Source organism: Rhincodon typus, chromosome 18 (assembly GCF_021869965.1).
Source record: "Rhincodon typus isolate 14 chromosome 18, sRhiTyp1.1, whole genome shotgun sequence".
NCBI lineage: Eukaryota > Metazoa > Chordata > Chondrichthyes > Orectolobiformes > Rhincodontidae > Rhincodon > Rhincodon typus.
This window is the reverse complement of record NC_063349.1, coordinates 49,347,435-49,368,337: the sequence shown is the minus strand read 5'-3', so window position 1 is coordinate 49,368,337 and position 20,903 is coordinate 49,347,435. Positions and strand designations below refer to the sequence as shown.

Sequence of the window (20,903 nt, the reverse complement as noted above, 5' to 3'; positions counted from 1 at the left end):
TTCACTTGTGACATACTGTCAAGTCAGTCAAAGCTCCAAAAAAAGCAGTATCGTGGGGCCTATGGGAAAAGCAGGGCTTGTGGAGACCACCAAAAAATTCACTCAAAAGCCTAATACAGAGGAGAGCACAGTTTGAATAAATGTCTAATTCATACCTAATAATGAAATAAAAGTAAACTTAACACCTTGGGGAAAAAAAATGTCAAGATAACTTGATGGGGGAGGAGGTTTTTAAGGTTGCTCTGTTGTTAATGCAGGGACTGAGGGTGGTGGTCGTCATCATCATCATCACTACTGTCAGGTGCAGTTGTTGCAGGGTTAGGGCAAAAAAAATTAATCCAGAAATGTGTGGCTGTGGTTCATTGTCTTCTGACTGTTTGTTTCTTGGGGGCTGGCTTAAAGACATCCAGTTTTTGCTGCTTTGCCCTTTCTCTTTCATGAAGAAGTTGTTCATAGGGTAACAAATAAGATCTTATTCCACAAACTGCTACCCTGCTGCATTCTGCATTGTAATCATCCTCTAAGACCTGCAACTGCTTCTCAATTTCCCTCAGGATAGAAGACAAAACAGAAGTGGAAAGTTCTCTTGGTGGACTACTTCATCTTCATCTCCAGCTTCCAGTTCCCCCTCAGCAACAAGTCATTATTGATCAGCTGTAGAGAGGTCTTCACAGTGGGACTTGAGCAGCTCTTCAACATCCTCACTCCCCACTTCAAATCCAAACTTGCTTTGCAAGATCAAAACAATGTTCTTTGATTCTTGGGAGCTCCTCTGACGGATCAAAGGTTTTAAAATCTTGAAAAAAAATCTGGGAGAAGCTTCTGTCAAACTGCGTGCAAGCAGTCCTTACTGACATCACTCCACTCCAGGCCTCCACGATAATGTCAATTGCATTCTTGATGTTAAAGCTCTTCTAAAATTGAAGAATACTATCCTTACCCTTCTCCGTGGCTGCAATCAGCCTCTTAAATATGCGCCTTAAATAATAAGCTTTAAAAGCTGCTATTCTCCTTCAACCAATGGACCAGGGTGCAGAGGCTGTGTTTGAGGGTAGAAATAGTGCCAATGGAATCGCATTACAGCCAACACAAGTTCAGATTTTAGAAATAGTGTCCCCTATTCGTCAGTCGCATTATACCCAATTTGTGTTGCCAGGACATGTTTATAGCAGAACCGACTGAACATAGAACAGTACAGGCCCTTCGGCTCACAATGTTATGCTGACCTATTATCCCACTAAGATCAATCTACCCTGCGTACCCTACATTTTACTATCCTCCATATGCCTATCCAAGAGTCACTTAAGAGTCTCTAAAGTATCTGATTCCACTACCTGCAGTGCATTCCACATGCCCACCACTCTGTGAAGAACCTACCTCTGACGTCTCCCCTCTACCTCCAATCACCTTTAAAATTTATGCCCCCTCGTAATAGTCATTTCCGCCCTGGGAAAAAGTCTCTGACTATCCACTCTGTCTATGCCTCTTATTATCTTGTACACCTCTTATCAAGTCACCTCTTATCCTTCTTCGCTCCAATGAAAAAAAGTCCTAGCTCCCTCAACTTTTCCTCATCAAGACCTGCCCTCCAGTCCAGGTAGCATCCTGGCAAATTTCCTCTGCACCCTCTCTAAAGCTTCCACATCTTTCCTATAATGAGGTGACCAGAACTGAACACAATATTCCAAATGTCATCTAACCAGAGTTTTATAGAGCTGCAGCATAATGTTGCGGCTGTTGAACTCAATTCCCCTGCCCATGAAAGCCAACACACCATACGCCTTCTTTTCAACCCTATCAACTTGGGTAGCAGCTTTGAGGGATCAATGGACGTGAACTCCAAGATCCCACTGTTCCTCCACACTGCCGAGAATCCAGCCATTAACCCTGTATTCTGCATTCAAATTCGACCTTCCAAAATGAATCACTTCACACTTTTCTGGGTTGAATTCCATCTGCTACTTCTTTGCCCAGCTCTGAATCCTGTCAATGTCCTGTTGCAACCTATAACAGCCACAACTCTTCCAACCTTCGTGTCATCGGCAAACTTACTAACCCACCCTTCCACTTCCTCATCCAAGTCATTTGATGAGGAACTGTTACCTCTTAGCACTTGGTCACCTGATCTTGGCTAAGTATTCAGACCCTGTAACCCACCCACTAGCTTATAATGGGAATATGGGACTGGGATATCATAGCTATTACAGAAACTTGGCTAAGGGAAGGTAAAGGGTGGCAGCTCAATGTTCTGGGATAGAGATACTATAGGAAGGATAGAAAGGGTGGGTGGGGAATGGTGGCAGTTTTGATTGGGAAACATCAAAACAGTAGTTAAAGAGGATATTCTTGTGGGACTATCCAGTGAAGCTTTATGCAGGGAACTGAGAAATAAGTGGTGATCACCATAGGATTGTAATATAGCCCCCCACTCCTCCCAGTAGTCAGCAGGGACTTGAAGACCAAATATGTAGGTAGATTGCAGATAGTCGTAAGAATGGTAGGGTTGTAATAGTAGGGGATTTTAACTATCCAAGGACTGGGACTGCCATAGTGTTAAGGGCTTGGATGGAGAGGAATTTATGTTCAGGAAAACTTTCTCAATCAATATAGATGGCCCTACTAGAGAAGGCGCAAAACTCAACCTCCTGTTGGGAAATAAGGCAGGGCAAGTGACTGAGGTGTTAGGGGAGCACTTTGGGACTACTGACCATAATTTTAAAATGTTAAGGAAAAAGATAGCTCTGGTCCACAAGTTGAAGTTCTAAATTGGGGCAAGACCAATTTCAATGGTATTAGATGGGGAAAAGTTGATCAGTGGGTGGAGGGAGCTGTTCACAAGAGGGATGTCTGGCAAGTGGGAGGCTTTCAGAAGCAAGATAATGAAAGTTCAGGGCCACTGTGTTCCTGTTAGTGAGAAGGGCAAGGCTGATGGGAGTAAGGAGTGCTGGATGACTAGAGATCTTGAGGCTCTGGTCAAGAAGAAGAAGGTTTATGTCTTGTGTAGGCAGCTGGGCTCAAGTGAATCTCTGAAGGACTTTAACGGCAATAGGAGTATACTTAAGAGGGAAATGGAGGACAAAAAGGGGACATGAGATAGGTAAGGTAAAGGAGAATCCAGAGAGATTCTACAGGTGTATTAAGGCTAAAGTGTAAATAGGGAGAAAATAAGGCCCTTAAAGATTAATGAGGTCATTCATCGTGCCATAGGAGATGCATGAGGTCCTGAATGATGAGAAATATTCAGTATTTACAGTGGAGAAAGACATGGAATCCAGGGAACTTGTGGAAATAAATAGCGATGTCTTGAAAAGAGTCCACACTATTTAAGAGGAGGTGCTGGAGGTCTTAACACACATGAAGGTAGATAAATCTCTGGGACCGATCAAATGTGACCCAGGACATTGTGGGAAGCTGGGGAAGAAATTGCAGGGCCCATAGCAGAGGTATCAACAGCTACTAGTGAGGTGCCGGAAGATTGGAGGGTGCTCCATGTTGTACCATGATCTAATGCAAGGAAAAGCCAGGGAATTACAGACTGGTGAGCCTAACGTCAGTGGTGTGTAAGTTGTTGAAGGGAATTCTGAGAGACAGGATCTAAAATACCTTTGGAAAGGCAAGGACTGATTAGGGATAGTTGGCATAGCTTTGTGCATGGAAAATAGTGTCTCTCAAATTTTGATCTTTTTTTTAAAGAGGTGATAAAGAAGATTAATTAAAGGCAGAGCAGTAGACATTGGCTAAATGGACTTCAGCAAGGCCTTCGATAAAGTTCTGATTAGCCAATGGTAATCCGATAGGTTAATCTGGTAAACGTGGTGGACTGGCTAGTAATGTTAGATCACATGGATCCAGGGAGAGCTAACCGTTTGAATGCAGAATTGGCTTGAAAGTAGAAGACAGAGGGTGGCGGTAGAGTGTTATTGTTCAGACTGGAGGCCTGTGACCAGTGGTGTGCCACAAGGATCAATGCTGGTTCCACTATTTTGTCATTTTATATAAATGATTTGGGTGAGAATATGAGGTATGGTTACTAAGTTTGTAGATGACATCAAAGTTGATGATACAGTAGATAGTGAAGATGGTTATCTAGGAGTACAATTGGATCTTGATCAGATGGGCCAGTGGGCAGAGAATTGGCAGATGGAGCTTAACGCAGATAAATGCGAGGTGTTGTATTTTGGTCAGACAAACCAGGGCAGGACTTAAACAGTTAATGGAAGCTCCCTAGGGAGTGTTGTCAAACAGACCTAGGGTGCAGGTACATAGACCCTTGAAAGTGGCGTCACAGGTAGGCCGAGTGATGAAGGTATTTGGGATGTTTGCCTTCATCAGTCAGAACACTGAGTGTAGAAGTTGGGACGCCATGTTACAACTGTTCAAGACATTAGTAAGACCATATTTGGAGTACTGCATACAATTCTGGTCCTGCTGTAGGAAGGATGTTACTAAACTGGAAAGGGTGCAGAAAAGATTTGCAAGGATGTTACCGAGACAAGAAGGTTTGAATTCTAAGGAGAGGCTGGATAGGCTGGGACTTCTTCCTTGAGTGTAGGAGGCTGAGGGGTGATCTTAGAATAAAATTATGAAGGACATAGATAAGGTGCATAGCTAAGGTAGGGAGTCTAAAACCTGAGGACATAGGTTGCAAGATTAGAGGGGAAAGATTGAAGGGACTTAAGAGGCAACTTTTTCCACACAGAGGGTGGTATATATATGGAATGAATTGCCAAAGGAAGTGGTAGAAGCAGGTACACTTGTAACATTTAAAAGACATTTGGACAGGTGCATTGATAAGAAAGATTTAGAGGATATGAGCCAAATGTAGGCAAAAGGGACTAGTTCAGTTTAGGAAACATGGTCAGCATAGATGAGTTGGGCCAAAGGGCCTGTTTCTGTACTCTATGGCTGTATGATTCTATAACTGAAGGGAAAGACAGTGTATGTGTTACTTTATATCGTACTAGTCAGAAACATAGAAATTAGGAGCAGAAGTAGGATATTCAACCCCTTGAGTTTGCTCTACCATTCAATTTGATCATAGCTGATGTGCAAGCTCAATACTCCAATGCCACCCACGCCCTGGCCCCCAAGATCCTTTGATCTTTAGCTGCAAGAGTATACTACCTCCTTCTTGAAAACACAGTGTTTCGGTTTCGACAACTTTCTGTGGCAGTGAATTCAACTGACTCACTGCTGTCTGCATGAAGAAATTTCTTCTCCTGTCAGTCCGAAAACTCCTACCCCTCACCGTTAAACTGTGTTCCCTGGTTCTGGACTTTCCCACCATCGGAAACATTCTTCCTGTATCTAACCTCTCTAGTCCTGTTAGAATTATATAGGTTTCTATGAATTCGCAAACCCCGGCCCCAATTATACCTCTAAATTTCAGCAATGGTGTATATTGTGTATAACCTCATTGTCAGCTACAGACCAGAACCAAGGGCAGAAATTTTCAGCCCTGAACAATGTGGGTAATAGCAAGAAAGGAAAGTATATCGTGAGAAATGAAGCAGAGATTCCCAACATCAAGAAAAAAAAGTCAGATTTTCCACAACGTTTTACCAGCTAGATGAGAATTTTGCTTGTGAACAGTGAAGGGTCCACTTACATGTATTAACATTCCATTATTGCCTAATCTTGTCTCACTTTTATATGCAGGTTGCAATTTCCCTGGGTACTAGATGCTGCTAATTCCCACCTTCAAAAGTCAGAATATTACCCGACAGCAGCAGCTGGCTGGCATCTTCTCCAAGCATCTGTTTTGGCCAGCATTCATCAACATCTTAGGGTACATTCGATGATAACAGGCAGGTGCACCCTCTATATACAGTGGTTGGCATCAGCAAAGCAATGTCTTTGTAAAACCATCATGCCACATCATAGATGTAACCTGTGCTATATTTCACTTTCTGCACAGAGCTCACTGGTACCTTTTTAAGAGCAGGAATAGGTGCCCATCTTGAGTAAAAGAGCAGGGTGGACGTTAAGGCTCTTAGAAAACAAGCTAAGTTCTGATTCATTTTTCACTTATTAAGATGCGGACAGTATCTCTCCCTTGTCTTCTCGCAGGTTGCCACTTCGTTTAGAACTTGCAGGTTTCTAGCAGAGACAGAATGTTGGGGATGGGAGGTGTGAAGGAGTATGGGCATTTTACTGTGCAGAACTGTGCCACGTCAATCGACACCAATTTAATACTGAGATGAGGAAGAATTTCTTCTGAGTGCTGAATCTTTGGAATTCCTCTTCATAGAGATCTGTGGAGGTTGAGGCTGAGATGGATAGTCAGTTGGTCAGTATGGGGAAAGGGCAGGGAAGTGGATGTGTTGGATCAGCCAAGATCCAATGAATGGTGGAGCCAACCCCTGTTTGTATTTCTTATTGCTTTAATTTCATAGGTCCTGATCCACCCTCAATCAGGAAAGCAAGTGAGGTGGCCCCAGTGAGTGCATAGTAATTGTTGAGGCAAGAGAGGATTTGTAGTTTGAAGAAATGACATGAGTGAGAGCCACCAAAGAAAGATGCTCCACGCAATATTGAAAGTGACATTGATCCACCTACTATGCAGTAAGTTTACCCAGGAAGTTTAAACTTCCAATGTGTAATTGTGAATGTTCCCAACACCAAGCTAAAGACTCCAACTCTGCTTTGGAGTTGAACAATTTGGAGGGTTCTGACTTAGCTTAGTTGACAGTGAGGAAAAGGTAGAGGATTAAATCGCTCTTACTTCAGGCTAACTGTAAACTGAGCCTCAATGATTTCCCTCCCCTGACTTCCCAGTGGATCCCCAACTTTCACTGACCCCTGACCCCTCCAACTCCTCTGGACACTCAGTCCCACAGCCCTGGACATCTGAACCCCCTCACCCCACAATGACCAACCTTCTTCCACTTCCCCCCACCCACCCTCACTCTCGGCCTCGGCCAACTCTCTACCAGGATGTTTGTTACAGACAGCCACCTCTCTCCACCCTCCTTCCCCCACCACTCCAACCAGTTGGCATAGATATCCAACCAATTCACCTCTGCACCAAAAACCAAACCTCCACCTCCCCAACCATAGATGTCCATCTCTCCCAGAACAAAGAGACTTTGGGGTGCAGATTCATAGTTTCTTGAAAGCAGAGTCTCAGGTAGTGAAGAAGGCTTTTGGTACACTTGCCAGTGCATTGGGTACAGGAGTTGGGATGTCATGGTGTGGCTGCATCAAACATTGGTTAGGCCACTTTTGGAATGCTGCATTCAGTTCTGGTCTCCACTGTATAGGAAGGATGTTGTTAAACTTGAGAGGGTGCAGAAAAGATTTACAAAGATGTTGCTGGGGTTAGAAGGTTTGAGCTACAGGGAGAGGCAGAATGGGCTGAGGCTATTATCCCTGAAGTGTCAGAGGCTGAGGTATGACCTGTTATACAGGTTTATAAAATCATGATTGGCATGGATAGAGTGAATAACCAAGGTCTAGTCCCTAGGATGAGGGAGTGAGCCCAAAACTAGAGGGCATAGGTTTAAGGTGAGAGGGGCAAGATTTAAAAGGGACAGATGGGGAACTTTTTCATGCAGCGGGAGTGTATGGAATGAGCTGCCAGAGGTGGTGGTGGAAGCCGGTACAATTAGAACATTTAAAAGAAAATCTGGACATTGTACTTGAACAGGAAGGGTTTAAAGGGATAATAACCAGACACAGGCAAATTGGAGTAGATTAATTTAGAATATCTGATCATTATGAACGAGTTGGACTAAAGAGTCTGTTTCCATGATGTACACCTTTATGACTCCTCTATGTGTGATTTCTCTGAACCATACTAATATTTTCCATCTCCAAGGATATTTCACCAAATTCCCTTTTTGTAAGATAAATTGAGGGTGCATGACTATTGACACATTGACCACATACTCAGTTTCTTCAGTGACTTTGCAAGTTGTATATGATAATGCTAAACCAGTGCACCACCAGTGCACCCATTCAAGATATATGCAAAAAAAAAGCTCTTTTGGGATGTTTACCATCTTGCCTCTTCCCTTTGCCAGTGTTGCAGAACACACTGCTTGTACTGGAAAATCATGAACATTAACTTAGTGATTTGCCAAGGTTTTCAGATATCTTTGTTAAATCTGTCTGCTACTTCTCAAGGCAATGGTTTACTCTTCACAGCAGCTCTCATGTTTTGGAGACACATCCACACAGTTGTTCCCTTTCATAATTTGACCATCCAACCATGTGTGCATGATGTATTGTTGGAAAGAAGGGACAGAATAGTGCAAGAGCATGATAATGAGCATACAGACAATTGTCCCAGCTTGAATCAGGACAAAGTATACAGAAATTGAGATTTTCATGTGTACACATGGATTTGTAGAAATATATTACACTGTTGTGTTCAGTCAAGGTGGACCTATGACATTGTAATAAGCAAGGTCAAGTCCTGCCAAAAAAATATAGTATATGAACTGTAAATCATCAACCACACATCATATAGCCTGATGACTCAGACACTGAAGCTATCCTGCCAAACAGCAACCAAATACCTATGACGAATGATGCATATCCATCTGCAAAGTCAAATAGCACAACAGTGAAGCTACTTTGCCAAATTGTGATAACAATATAACAGCCTGATCTAGTCGTGATGTAATTTCACTAAAGCATTATCTGAATGAATAGAGACAATTTTTATATGCATCCTTCTACATTTTATCATAAAAGGGTTTCCATTCTTTATATGGAAATTGGGGAATGCTGTATTACTACATAGTTTTCAGACCAGACAGCCATGTACCTTTAAGACAGTTACATGACATCCTGACTATTGTGGTATGTCTCAGTGTCACGACAACAGATCAGAACCCTAAGTACTTGTTAAATGACATATGACCAAAAGATGAATGCAGGTGTAAATTCAGTAACTGACAGAGGAACACTGGAATGTCATACCTGAAGCTGCTAAGGGCACTTAAAGCAACAAAGCTTCAAAAGGGAGATGGGCACGTAAAAAAAAAACTGTGAATTCCCTATGTCTACAGATATAGAGGGGTTGACTAACCCTACTTTTGGCAGTGTGGCACTTCCTGTGAATTATGTCCCAAACTTCAGACATATTTGAATGTTCCCCTTTCAAGAATACACAAGAATGAGAATTAAAAGCTAGTTTCCACCTTGTCTCTTTGTTCCAGTAGGTGAAGATGTCTGTTATGAGGGTCATAGCTGTGAAAATCCCTAGTCACTCCTGAGCTACACCTCGGTGAATATCGGGTAGATGACAGCTGTGGACTTCAAAGCATTCAGGAAATAAGGAGGACCAATGGCTGAAGGTAGAGATCTGTAAATTGAACAACCTGAAGACAGAGCTACATTATTTCTGCTAAAAATAAATTCTGTCAAGCTAGAAGGTCTATTTAAAAGAACAAACTGACAACTTGATTTCTGATTTAAATGTTTTAAAATAGCAGTCAAAAGACTGCTTGAGCATAGATGCAAAGCTTTTCCAAAAGTAGTGGGCAGCATGGTGGCACAGTGGTTAGCACTGCTGCCTCACAGCGCCAGGGACCCAGGTTTGATTCCAACCTTGGGTGCCTGTCTGTGTGGAGTTTGTACATTCTCCCCATTCTGCATGGGTTTCCTCTGGGTACTCCAGTCTCTTACCACAATCCAAAGATGTGCAGGCTAGGTGGATTGGTTATGCTAAATTGCCCATAGTGTTCAGGGGTGTGTAGGTGGGTCACATGGAAAAGGGTAATGGATCTGGGTGGGGTGCTCTGAGGGTCAGTGTGGACTTGTTAGGCCGAAGGACCTGTTTCCACACTGTAGGGATTCTATTCTAAGTTCAGTTCTTAAAACACTTAAAACGCAGTTTTATAAACTAACCAATCTTGGCTGTTTGCAAAGATTGTTTAGTTGGTGACTCAGAATGGATAGTGGCAAAGGACTGTAGTTCACTAGCAAACTGTTTCAAGACATGCCTGCTAAGTGGGGAGTGATGCATATCATCACTCCACTATTTTCCCGTAAATGGTCTATCAGGATGCACGATATGTATTATGAAATCAACGATCAAGTGTCAAGCAACAAAAGAAGATATTAACATAGCATTGCTGTGTTTTATGTAACATCAATAGCGAAGAGGCTACCATCCCCAACACAACTTAAGCTCAGAAGGCATGCGAATGACATTGTCCAGCAACCAGTTGTCTAATTATTCATGTGACCTGAGGATATTAAGGTCTCAGACTCCACCTCAACTGAGACAACACAGTATGGAATTGGAGGAACACAGCAGGCCAGGCATCATCAGAACAGCTGCAAAGTTGACGTTTCGGGTCAGGACCCTTCTTCAGAAATTTCTGAAGAAGCCATTTCAGTGCATTCCAGAATTATCTCATTTGCTGGTTACAATATAAACTGCTCTTAAGTGGGAAGACCAGAGTTTGGGTCTGTAGGTATAATCCTAAACTTCCAGTTATTTTTGACTTTGCTGTCATACTGAGTTCTCTATCCTTAGCTTCCTGTAGTATTCCAGTGAAGCTCAACACAAGCTCCAAGAACAGCACGTGATCTTTCAGTTAGACACTTCACAGCCTTCTGAATGCAACATTGAATTCATGCATCAAATTTAGACCATTACCTCTGCCCTCATTGTGTTTTCTCTTGTCTTTGCTCTCTTCCTTGGCTTTCAGATGACATCGGCTCACTTCAGTACAGGTATTTACCAGCTCTGTTATATACTTCCAAGCTTTCCTGTTTTTAAGAGTGTAGGTATGAGGCTGCAAAAGCACAGCAGGTCAGACAGACATCCAAGGAGCAGGAAAGTCAAATGTTTTGGGCCAAAACCCAATGTCAGGGCTTGCCTGCTTCTTGGATGCTGTCTGACCTGCTGTGCTTTTCCAGCCTCACACCTATAGACTCTGGCTTCCAGCATCTGCAGTCCTTATTGTCTCCATTTCCTGTTTTTAATTCACTTGGTGAGGCTGTGTGTCCTCATTCATGTCATGGAGCTGCAAGGTTTTGCTACACAAAAACTTTCAGTTGTGTAGGAGAGAGTCATTAACCTGTTTTTTTTTTTAAATCGCTGGATTAAAGAATTAAGTAACATTTAAGGCAAAAGATTTATAATCACTATCCCAAGTCTTATGGGAAGAGTACACTGGAAATCAAGCCCCACTATTTCATGAGTCAGCACAATACATAGAACCATTTCTTAGTTATATTAAACTATAGTAGTCAATTGGTCACTAAATTATAAAACAAAACTCAATCTTATGAAGCTAATTAGTTAATTTTTAGCTAATTAATAAATCTTATTAGTGTCCTTGTACCCAAAACATCAGATTTAATTTTTGCAGCTCCTCAAAAGCCAAAAAAATGAGCAGTTAGTCATAATCCTATTGCTGGTTAATGCATTCTGCCTTTGTTGCTCTGAATATAATTTGCACTTAAAATTACACAACTTCTTTGGATTTCAGGTGAACTGCACTGAAAAAAAACACAAACAGTCTCAGCAGAAATGTGACACTTTGTTATTCTTCCTGCCAGACACTTGAAATATGGTGCAGGAATGATTGAAGTTGCTTCAGTGCATTAGCTATTGACACTGATCTTTGCATCCACAGTTTGAGTTCAAACTTTAAATATGCTTCTAACAATCAAACAATAGATGAATTCATATTAACTTCACATTTCAAAATATACAAAGTAGCTCTAACCATGTTTCTATATGATGTCTTCATTTTATAGTTGAATGCTCTAAATTTTGGTTGTAATTAGTTTTGAAATTAAAACTTTAATTGATAAAATGTATTTTTGCAGCAAGAATCATGCTTTTATTCAATGTGTCATATTTCAGTTGTGGATTGTGTACCACACTTGGGCCATTGCCTGATCAGATTAATTCCAGTGGTATAATGGTTGCACACTGCTGTCATTTAAGGCCACTCTGCAACATAGCAGAAGTTACAGTAATTTGTTGTGATTGTGAACATATTTCAAGTATTGTTTATAAAGCTGAATAGTCATAGGTTTTGACTGTCACTTATAGTTAAGTACAACTAGAGTATTAATCCTTGCCAAGGTCAAACTATTGCCAACATTTGTGCCTTCTTAAAATACAATTTAGCTATTGAAAGAAATAAAGTTAAGGTAATATTTTGCATTTGCCACAACTAAGCAGGTGTATTTTTTCTTAAATTATTCAGAGTTTTACTGCTAACTAACTGCTTGCTTATCTGTTTCAGAAACAGGTACCAATATGTTTCCATTACACGTTTAAACTTGTCTGGTGATGTTAAAATTGTTTTCAAATGACTAATCAAATGTAATGTTTGACTAAAGAACTGATCTCAATTCTGCCACAAATAAGTCGTTATATTCCCACTGATAACATCTCTGATGCTCCTTACATCAGAAAACAAGTTTAGTTGCCAGTTACTGGTTCTATTAAAAACAGATTAGCTGTATTCTCATACAGCTTTGACTGCTTAAAGTGAATTGATTCTCTTCATGAGTTTCTCAAAACTTACTTTTATTCATAGGTTTACAATGCTTGTCCACTTAATCAGGCATTGGCCTATCATGGTCACTCATTCCAAAACTAATTGATACTTCAATCCCTAACTGATGTCAGTTCTCAATTGTAAAATCAAATTAAAATTTCATTGATATGTGGGATACCAGTGTATACTGTTTATCATATTCGCAGGATTTTAATTTTGTTTTTTAATCCTTTCTTATCTCCAGGCATGTCTGTCCCTCTTCTTCGTGACCTATAGTGCTGACCTAACCAGAGATATTCCCCAAAACTGATGGTGCCTGAAATGTGCCTCTAACTTTAAATAGGTTTCTCAATGGAAACACAGACAAATATTGAGGTTGTTGAAGTTGGTTGGCTCGTCGAGCTGGTTTCTTGTTTCGCAGACGTTTCGTTACCATGCTTGGTAACATCCTCAGTGCAGCCTCCGATGAAGCGTCGGTGTGTTTTCCCACCTGGTTTTTAAACTCTGGGGTCCGTCGAGATGGATTGCCTCACTTCCGGGTTTCCTTCGTAGTGGAATGTATATGGGGTCAAGTTCAATGTGTTTATTAATAGCCTGCTTCGTGGAGTGCCGTGCTTCTAGGAATTCTTGTGCCTGTCTCTGCCTAGCCTGTCCCAGGATCTTGGTGTTGTCCCAGTCGAAGTAGTGGTTCTCCTTGTCCATGTGGATTGAGATGAGTGAGTATTGGTCGTGTCTTTTTATAGCCACTTGCTGTTCATGTACTCTTGTTGTTAGTTTCCTTCCTATTTGTCCAATGTAGTGTTTCTCACAGTCTCTGCAGGGGATCTTGTAGATAGAGTTAATAGTAGTTGCCTCTTCCCTAGGATAAGGGATTTCAAGGCTAGGGAGCACATTCTAAGTTAAGAGGAGAGAAATTTAAAGGAAGACATGAGAGGCAATTTTTTTTTGTTTTTTACGCATAGGGTAATTCGCATGTGGAATAAACTTCCTGAGGAAGTGGTGGATCCAGGTACAATTACAGTTTTCAAAATACATTTGGATAGCTGCATGAATAGTAAAGGTTTGGAGAGATATAGGCCAGGAGCAGGCAGTTGGGACTAGTTTAGTTCGGGATTATATTTGGCACAGACTGGTTGAACCGAAAGGTCTGTTTCCATTCTGAATGACTCTATAAAAATACATAATATCTGAAGGACATGGAAACAGCAATAGAGAACACATGATATACTTCCGTGAACTTAAGGAAAGTAAATACACACAGCAAACCCATTAACTAAGCAGACAGCTCCAAGATAGTATATATAAAATGTTGTTCATTATTCTATTCCACATTTTTTGTTACATGCCAAGCCCTTCCATAAGCTAAGATTATTTTCAAATATAGCAAACATAGCAATGTTTAAAACTGAAAGCATACCACTACATTAAGCAGATACTTAGCCACTGTACGCAATTAGAGACATACAATTAGTAATACAGTTTGAGGAGTACCACTTTGCATTAAGCATGGGATAGGTCCCAAGTCTAACTAAGCCAGAACAGGAATTGAACCAATGCTGCTGCTGTTATTCTGAACCATACACAAGCTATGAGCTAATTGGTCCCGGTCATGCATACACCAATTTTTTTTTCACCTATCAAACTGCTTTAGACAAAACATGACGCAAAAAGGGGCAGCACAGTGGTTAGCACTGCTGCCTCACAGCTCCAGGGACCCGGGTTCAAATCCATCCTTTGTGCAAACTCCACACAGACAGTTGCCCTTCTCCCCGTGTCTGCATGGGTTTCCTCTGGGTGCTCCGGTTTCCTCCCACAGTCCAAAGATATGCAGGCTAGGTGAATTGGCTATGCTAAATTGCCCATAATGTTTGGGGGATGTGTTGATTAGGTGGGTTTATAGGTGAATGAGTCTGGGTGGGATGCTCTGTGGGTTGGTGTGGACTTGTTGGGCTGAAGGGCCTGTTCCACACTGTAGGGATTCTATGATTCTATTCTGTGACCACTTACAGTGCCTAAGGAGGACTCTAGGTTGAAAAATAGCACCCCTAATGACTTATTGTAATTTTGGAATTGCAGTGCATGTAGTACCATTGAATAAGTTTCACCTTTCTTATTGAATGGTATAAGTTCTAACTTTGTATGCAAAGACATCAGCTAATACTTGATCAAGCAGTACGTTAGCCAGGAATTAACCAATTATACTCATTGAAGGTAATGGTTATTTTGCAGTGAGTTGCAGCTGAGCTTGATTGTGCTATTTCTGTAGATAAGAGAAAAGTATGGTTTACTGCTATTTCAGATGAAGCTAAGAAACTTCTTGATCAATGGCAAGTAACTGTATAGAAATCTTACCAACCAAACTAATCTCCAAACTCCAAGACCTAGGTCTCTGCTCTGCCCTCTGCAACTGGATACTTGACTTCCTCACCCACAGACTGCAATCAGTGAGAATAAGCAACAATACCTTCTCCACAATAATCCTCAACACTGCGTACTCAGTCCCTTACTATACTCCCTGTACACTCATGACTGTGACCAAATTTCATCCTAACGCCATCTACAAGTTCACTGATGATACCACGATTGTAGGCCAAATCTCGAACAATAATGAGACAGAATACAGGAAAGAGATAGAGTGCTTGGGGGCATGGTGTAAAGATAACAAATTCTTCTTCCTAATGTCAGCAAAATAAAAGAGCTGGTGATTGACTTCAGGAAGCAAGGCAGAGGGCAAGCCCTGCCTTCATCAGTTGTGCTGAGATGGAGGCAGTCGAGAACATCAAGTTCCTGGGAGTGAAGATCATCAGCAATCTGGCCTGGTCCACCCACAGTCAAGAAAGCACAACAATGCCTCTACTTCCTCAGGAGACTAAGGAAATTCAGCATGTCTGGAAAAACTCTAGCCAACTTTAATAGATGTATCACTGCTTGGTATGGCAACTGCTCTGCCCAGGATCATAAGAAAGTACAGAGAGTTGTGAACACAGCCCAGTCCATCATGCAAGTCAACTGTCCATCCACTGACTCCATCTATACTTCTCGCTGTCTCAGGAAGGCAACCAAAGACCCCTCCCAACCTGGTTATAATTTCTTCCATCGGGCAGAGGATGCAAAAGCTTAAACACACGTACCAACAGTTTCAAGAATGTCTTCTTCCTTTCTGTTATTAGGCTTCTGAATGGACCTCTCAAATTTTAAATTTAATGTTGATCTTGCTCTTTGTGCACCTTCTCTGCAGCTGTAACATTGTATTCTTCACTCTGTTCTTTTACCGTTATGCACTTTGAATGGTATGATCTGCCTATACTACATGCAAAACAAAACTTTTCACTGTATCTACATGTGACAATAATAAATCAAATCAGAAAGTTTGCTTTTCATCCTCAATCTTTTCAACTATTAGATATTCTGTGTGAGGCATGTTAAAACAAACTAAAGGAGCAAAAAAAAATGCTCAATTTTTTCTAAAATCATATTAGCAATTTGGAAATTGTGGAAAAAACATTGTAAAAAGCTGTAAACATTGTATTTTAAAAAAGGCACTTTAAAAGCAAAGCATCTTATACTACTAGTCTGAAAACACTCAATCTTCTGATCTTGGAAGCTAAGCAGACTCAGGCCTGGTTAGCACTTGGATAGAAGACTACCTGGGAATATCAGGTGCAGTAGACTTAAGTAGGGCTTTTGTGGTGCAGTGGTAGTGTCTCTACCTCTGGGCCAGAAGATCCACATTTAAGTCCCACCAATTCCAAAGATTTGTCATAATATCCCTGAACAGTTAATTTAAAAGATCACAGGTGATGACCTAATGGTATTATCACTGGGCTGTTAATCCAGAGACCCAGGTAATGTTCTGGCAATCTGGATTTGAATCCTGCCATTGGCAGGTCATGGAATTTGAATTCAATAAAAATCTGAAATTAAAAGTCGAATGATTTGATGATGAATCCATTGTCAATTATTAGGGAATAACCCATCTGGTTCACTAAGGAAGGAAATTGCCATCCTTACCTTGTCTGACTTACATGTGACTCCAGACCTGCAAGAATGTGGTTGACTCTTAACTGCTCTCTGGGCAACTAGGGATGGACAATAAATATTGGCCTAGCCAGTGACGCCCTTATTCCATGAATAAATAAAGAAAAAGCACATTGGTCTCATTTCAGATATACAAAAACGGTAAACCTGGACTGAATCAGACAGTAACAAAAACAGAAGTTGTTGGGAAACCTCAGCAGGTCTGGCAGCATCTGTGAAGAAAAATTAGAGTTAACATTTTGGGTCCAGTGACACTTCCTCAGAACAGTAGTAATTTTGGAATAAATTCCCTTTCATCCAATCTCTGTATCAAAACTGTAAATTATTATCCAAAAATAAATTTTGATTTTGCACAACCTAAGAAATGCTTTCTATTGGTTCCATTTTTCAAAATTGAAGTCAGTTAGTCAACTTCATTTTATCATGTGAAATAAAAAAGTGAATTAATAGTTTGTAGTTTGCAGATCCTGAATTATTATGCAACAGTGTAGCCCCAACTGTTCCATCACAGTGGATAGTTGCTTATGTTAAACCATTTATTGTTTTCCCCTGGCTTAAGAGCATTAAAAAAAATTCCAGCAGGAGTAGGCCATCTGGCCCCTAAAGCCTGCTCCACCATTCAATAAAATCATGGCTGATCTTTTTGTGGACTCAGCTCTACACACCCACCTGCTCACCATAACCCTTAATTCCTTTACTGTTCAAAAATCTATCTTTGCCTTAAAATCATTCAACAAGGTGACCTCAACTGCTTCATTGGGCAGGGAATTCCAGAGATTCACAATCCTTTGGGTAAAGAAGTTCCTGCCCAGCTTGGTCCTAAATCTGCTCTCCCTTATTTTTAGGCTCTCCCCCCTAGTTCTAGTTTCACCCGCCAGTGGAAGCAGTCTCCTTGCTTCTATCTTACCTATTCCCTTCATAATTTCATATGTTTCTATAAAATTCTCCCCCATTCTTTTAAATTCCAATGAGTATAGAGCCAGTCTACTCAATCCCTCCTCATAAGCTAACCTTCTCAACTCAGGATTCAACCTAATGAAACTCCTCTGCACCCTCTCCAGTGTGAGTACATCCTTCCTCAAGTAAGGAAATCAAAACTGCACGCAGTACTCCAAGTGTGACCTCACCAACACCCTATATAGCTGCAGCATAATCTCCCTGTTTTCAAACTCCATCCCTCTCGCAATTAAAGACAATATTCCATTTTCCTTCTTAATTACCTGCTGTACCTGCAAACCAACTTTTTGTGATTCATGCGCAAGGACGACCAGGTCCCTCTGCAGAGCAGCATGCTGCAATTTTTCACCATTTAAGTAATAGTCCATTTTGCTGTTATTCCTACCAAAATGGATGACCTCACATTTACCAACACTGTAGTCCATCTGCCAGACCATCACCCACAAACTTTGACCTATCTATAACCTTTTGCAGATTTTCAGCGTCCTCTGCATACTTTGCAGTACCACTCATCTTAGTGTCATCTGTGAACTTTGACACACTAAACTTCATCCCCAATTCCAAATCATCTAAGTAAATTGTAAACAATTACAGTCCCAACACTGATTTTTGAGGCACACAACCAGACACTGATCACCAACCAGAAAAACACCCATTTATCCCCACTCTTTACTTTCTGTTAATTAACCAATCCTTTATCCATGCTAATACATTACTGTAATGTCATACACCTGTATCTTATGCAGCAGCCTTTTGTGTGACACTTGTCAAATGCCTTCTAGAAATCCAGATACACCATATCCACCTATTCTGTTGTCCACAGGTCATAATATCCTCAAAGAATTCCAGCAAATTAGTTAGACATGACCTGCCTTTCATTAATCCATGCTGCATATGCCCGATGGGAAAATTTTTATCCAGATATTTTGCTATTTCTTCAATGATGATAGATTTGAGCATTTTCCCAACCACAGGAATTAAGCTAATGGACCTGTAGTTACGTGCCTTTTGTCTTCCTCTTTTTTTAAAAGAGTGGCTGTTTTCCAATCTGGAATCGCCAACAAATTTTAGTAAATTACCAAGAGCGCATTTGCTATTTCCCCTGCCATCTCTTTTAGTAGCCTGGGTTGTATTTCATCACGGCCAAGAGACTTGTCTACCTTCAGCCTCATTTGCTTGCCCAACACTACCTCTTTAGTGATAATGATCGTTTCTAGATCCTCAGCTGCCATTGCCCCCTTGTCATCAATTACTGGCATGTTATTTGAGTCTTCCACTGTGAAGACTGACACAAAATACCTATTCAATGGCTCAGCCATTTCCTCATTTCCCACTATTAAACCCCCCTTCACGTCCTCTAAAGGACCAATATTTACCTTGGCTACTCCTTTCATTTCATGTATTTGTAGAAGCTTTTGCTATCTGTTTTTATGTTCTGAGCTAGTTTACTCTCATTATCTATCTTACCTTTCTGTATAGCTTTCTCGTGGCTTTCAGTTGACCTTTAAAGATTTCCCAATTCTCTACTTTCCCACTAATCTTTGACACTTTGTATGCATTAGCTTTCAATTTGATACCCTCCTTAGTTATCCATGGCTGATTATTCCTTTTTCTACAGTCCTTCCTTTTAACTGGTATATACTTTTACTGAGCACTGTAAAAAAAAAAATCACTTTGAAAGTCCTCCATTGTTCCTCATATAGTCCCACCATATAGACTTTGCTCGCAGTCTCCCTTAGCCAACTCTTCCCTCATCCCATTGTAGTCTCCTTTGTTAAGCACAAGGCACTGGTATTGGATTTTGCCTTCTTATCCTCCATCTGTTTTTTAAATTCAACCATACTGTGTTCACTCCTTCCGAGAGAATTGCTAACTGCTAGATCATTAATTAATTCTGTCTCATTACAAAGGACCAGATCTAGCATAGCTTGCTCCCTCATAGGTTCCATTACATACTGTTTGAGGTAACTATCGCAGGTACATTCTATGAACTCTTCAACATTGTCTTGGTCAATGTAGATTAAATTCCCCCATGATAATTGGCGTATCATTTTTTAAATGCATCAGTATGGGGTCTTGCTCCTTTGCCTGTTAGAACTATGTTCCTTCAAGTATGCCCCTCTAATTCTGGATGGTCTTATCATTCCTACCACTGTTCCATGCACTGGCATTGGTCATTCTGATTTATTAAATAAGTTTTCTTGTATTAGTGTAAATCTTGTAGTCACAGACTGAATCTTAAATGAATCCGTGCTCCAAGTCACTGGAGAATCTTGTGTTGTTCACTATCCATCTCCACTGACCACAATGTTCTTTAAGATTATGTCAAAGACCCTTTTTTTAAAAATATACAAGTACACGTATCACAAATGATTCTGGAAGGATGGTAGAGTGGAGTTGTGGTAACTATTTGCCACAATCAAATTGGGCCAAACAGACAAATACCTAGTATTTGTATAACAGGTCAGAGGTTAAATATTCTGAACTCAGGGGCTCACATATGATTTACCAAAGGCTTTTCACAAAAGGCAGATTGAATGATGACCTCTATTGTGAAGTGGAGGAAGTATAAACTTAAGGACATCTTAATATAATTGCACAGGGCATTGGTGGAACCACACTTAGAGTACTGTGTACTGTTTTACTCAACTTTGAGGAATATACTTGCACTGGAAGTTCAGAGAAGCACAAATAGGGTGCCCTTAGGAAAAATTGAAGAGATTGAACCGAAAGAGTTTAGAAGAATAGAGGTTAGACAGGGACTTATTGAAACATGTAATGTTTTGAGAGGGTTTAACACAGTAGATATTCAATGTTTTTCTTCATGAGAGAATCTAAACTAAGGGTCATAGCTTAAAAATAAGGGGTCTTTCAGTTAACATTGAAATGAGGAAACATTTCTTCTCTCAGAGGACCATTAGTGTTTGGAAATATCTTCCCTAAGAAGCAGTGAAAGCTGGGTCATTTAATAGATTTAAGGTTGAGTTGCATATATTTGATATACAAGTCAACGGTTATGGGGATGGGTAGGAAAGTGGAGTTAAGAACACAAAATCTATGATCAGCAATATTATTCAGATTATTAATCAGCTTATTTAAGGACGAATATAAATGCAATGGAAACAGTTCAGAGAAGGCTTACCAAACTAATACCTGGAATAGGTGGATTGTCTTATGAGGACAGGTTGGACAGGCTAGACTTGTATCTGTTGGAGTTTAGAAAGTAGAAACTAATTTGATTGAAATGTAAAATCCTGAGGCGTCTTGACACAGTGGATGCGAGGAGGATGTTTCCTCTTGTGGGAGATTCTAAAACTAGAGATCACTTATTTAAAAACAGAGATTAGACAGAAATGTTTCTCTCAGAGTCCTGAAAAAGTGGTGGAAGCACAGTCCATGAATATTTTTAAGGCATAGGTAGATGGAGTC

The 20,903-nt window shown here is 40.7% G+C and overlaps 1 long non-coding RNA gene across 1 annotated transcript; it reads left to right on the top strand.

The window, feature by feature from the left end:
* Positions 1-8,723: 8,723 nt before the first annotated feature.
* On the top strand, positions 8,724-12,944 carry LOC125485399. The gene is made up of 3 exons (XR_007264135.1): positions 8,724-9,305; positions 10,668-10,692; positions 12,724-12,944. It is a non-coding gene; the product is annotated as an uncharacterized LOC125485399 (long non-coding RNA).
* Positions 12,945-20,903: the final 7,959 nt, after the last annotated feature.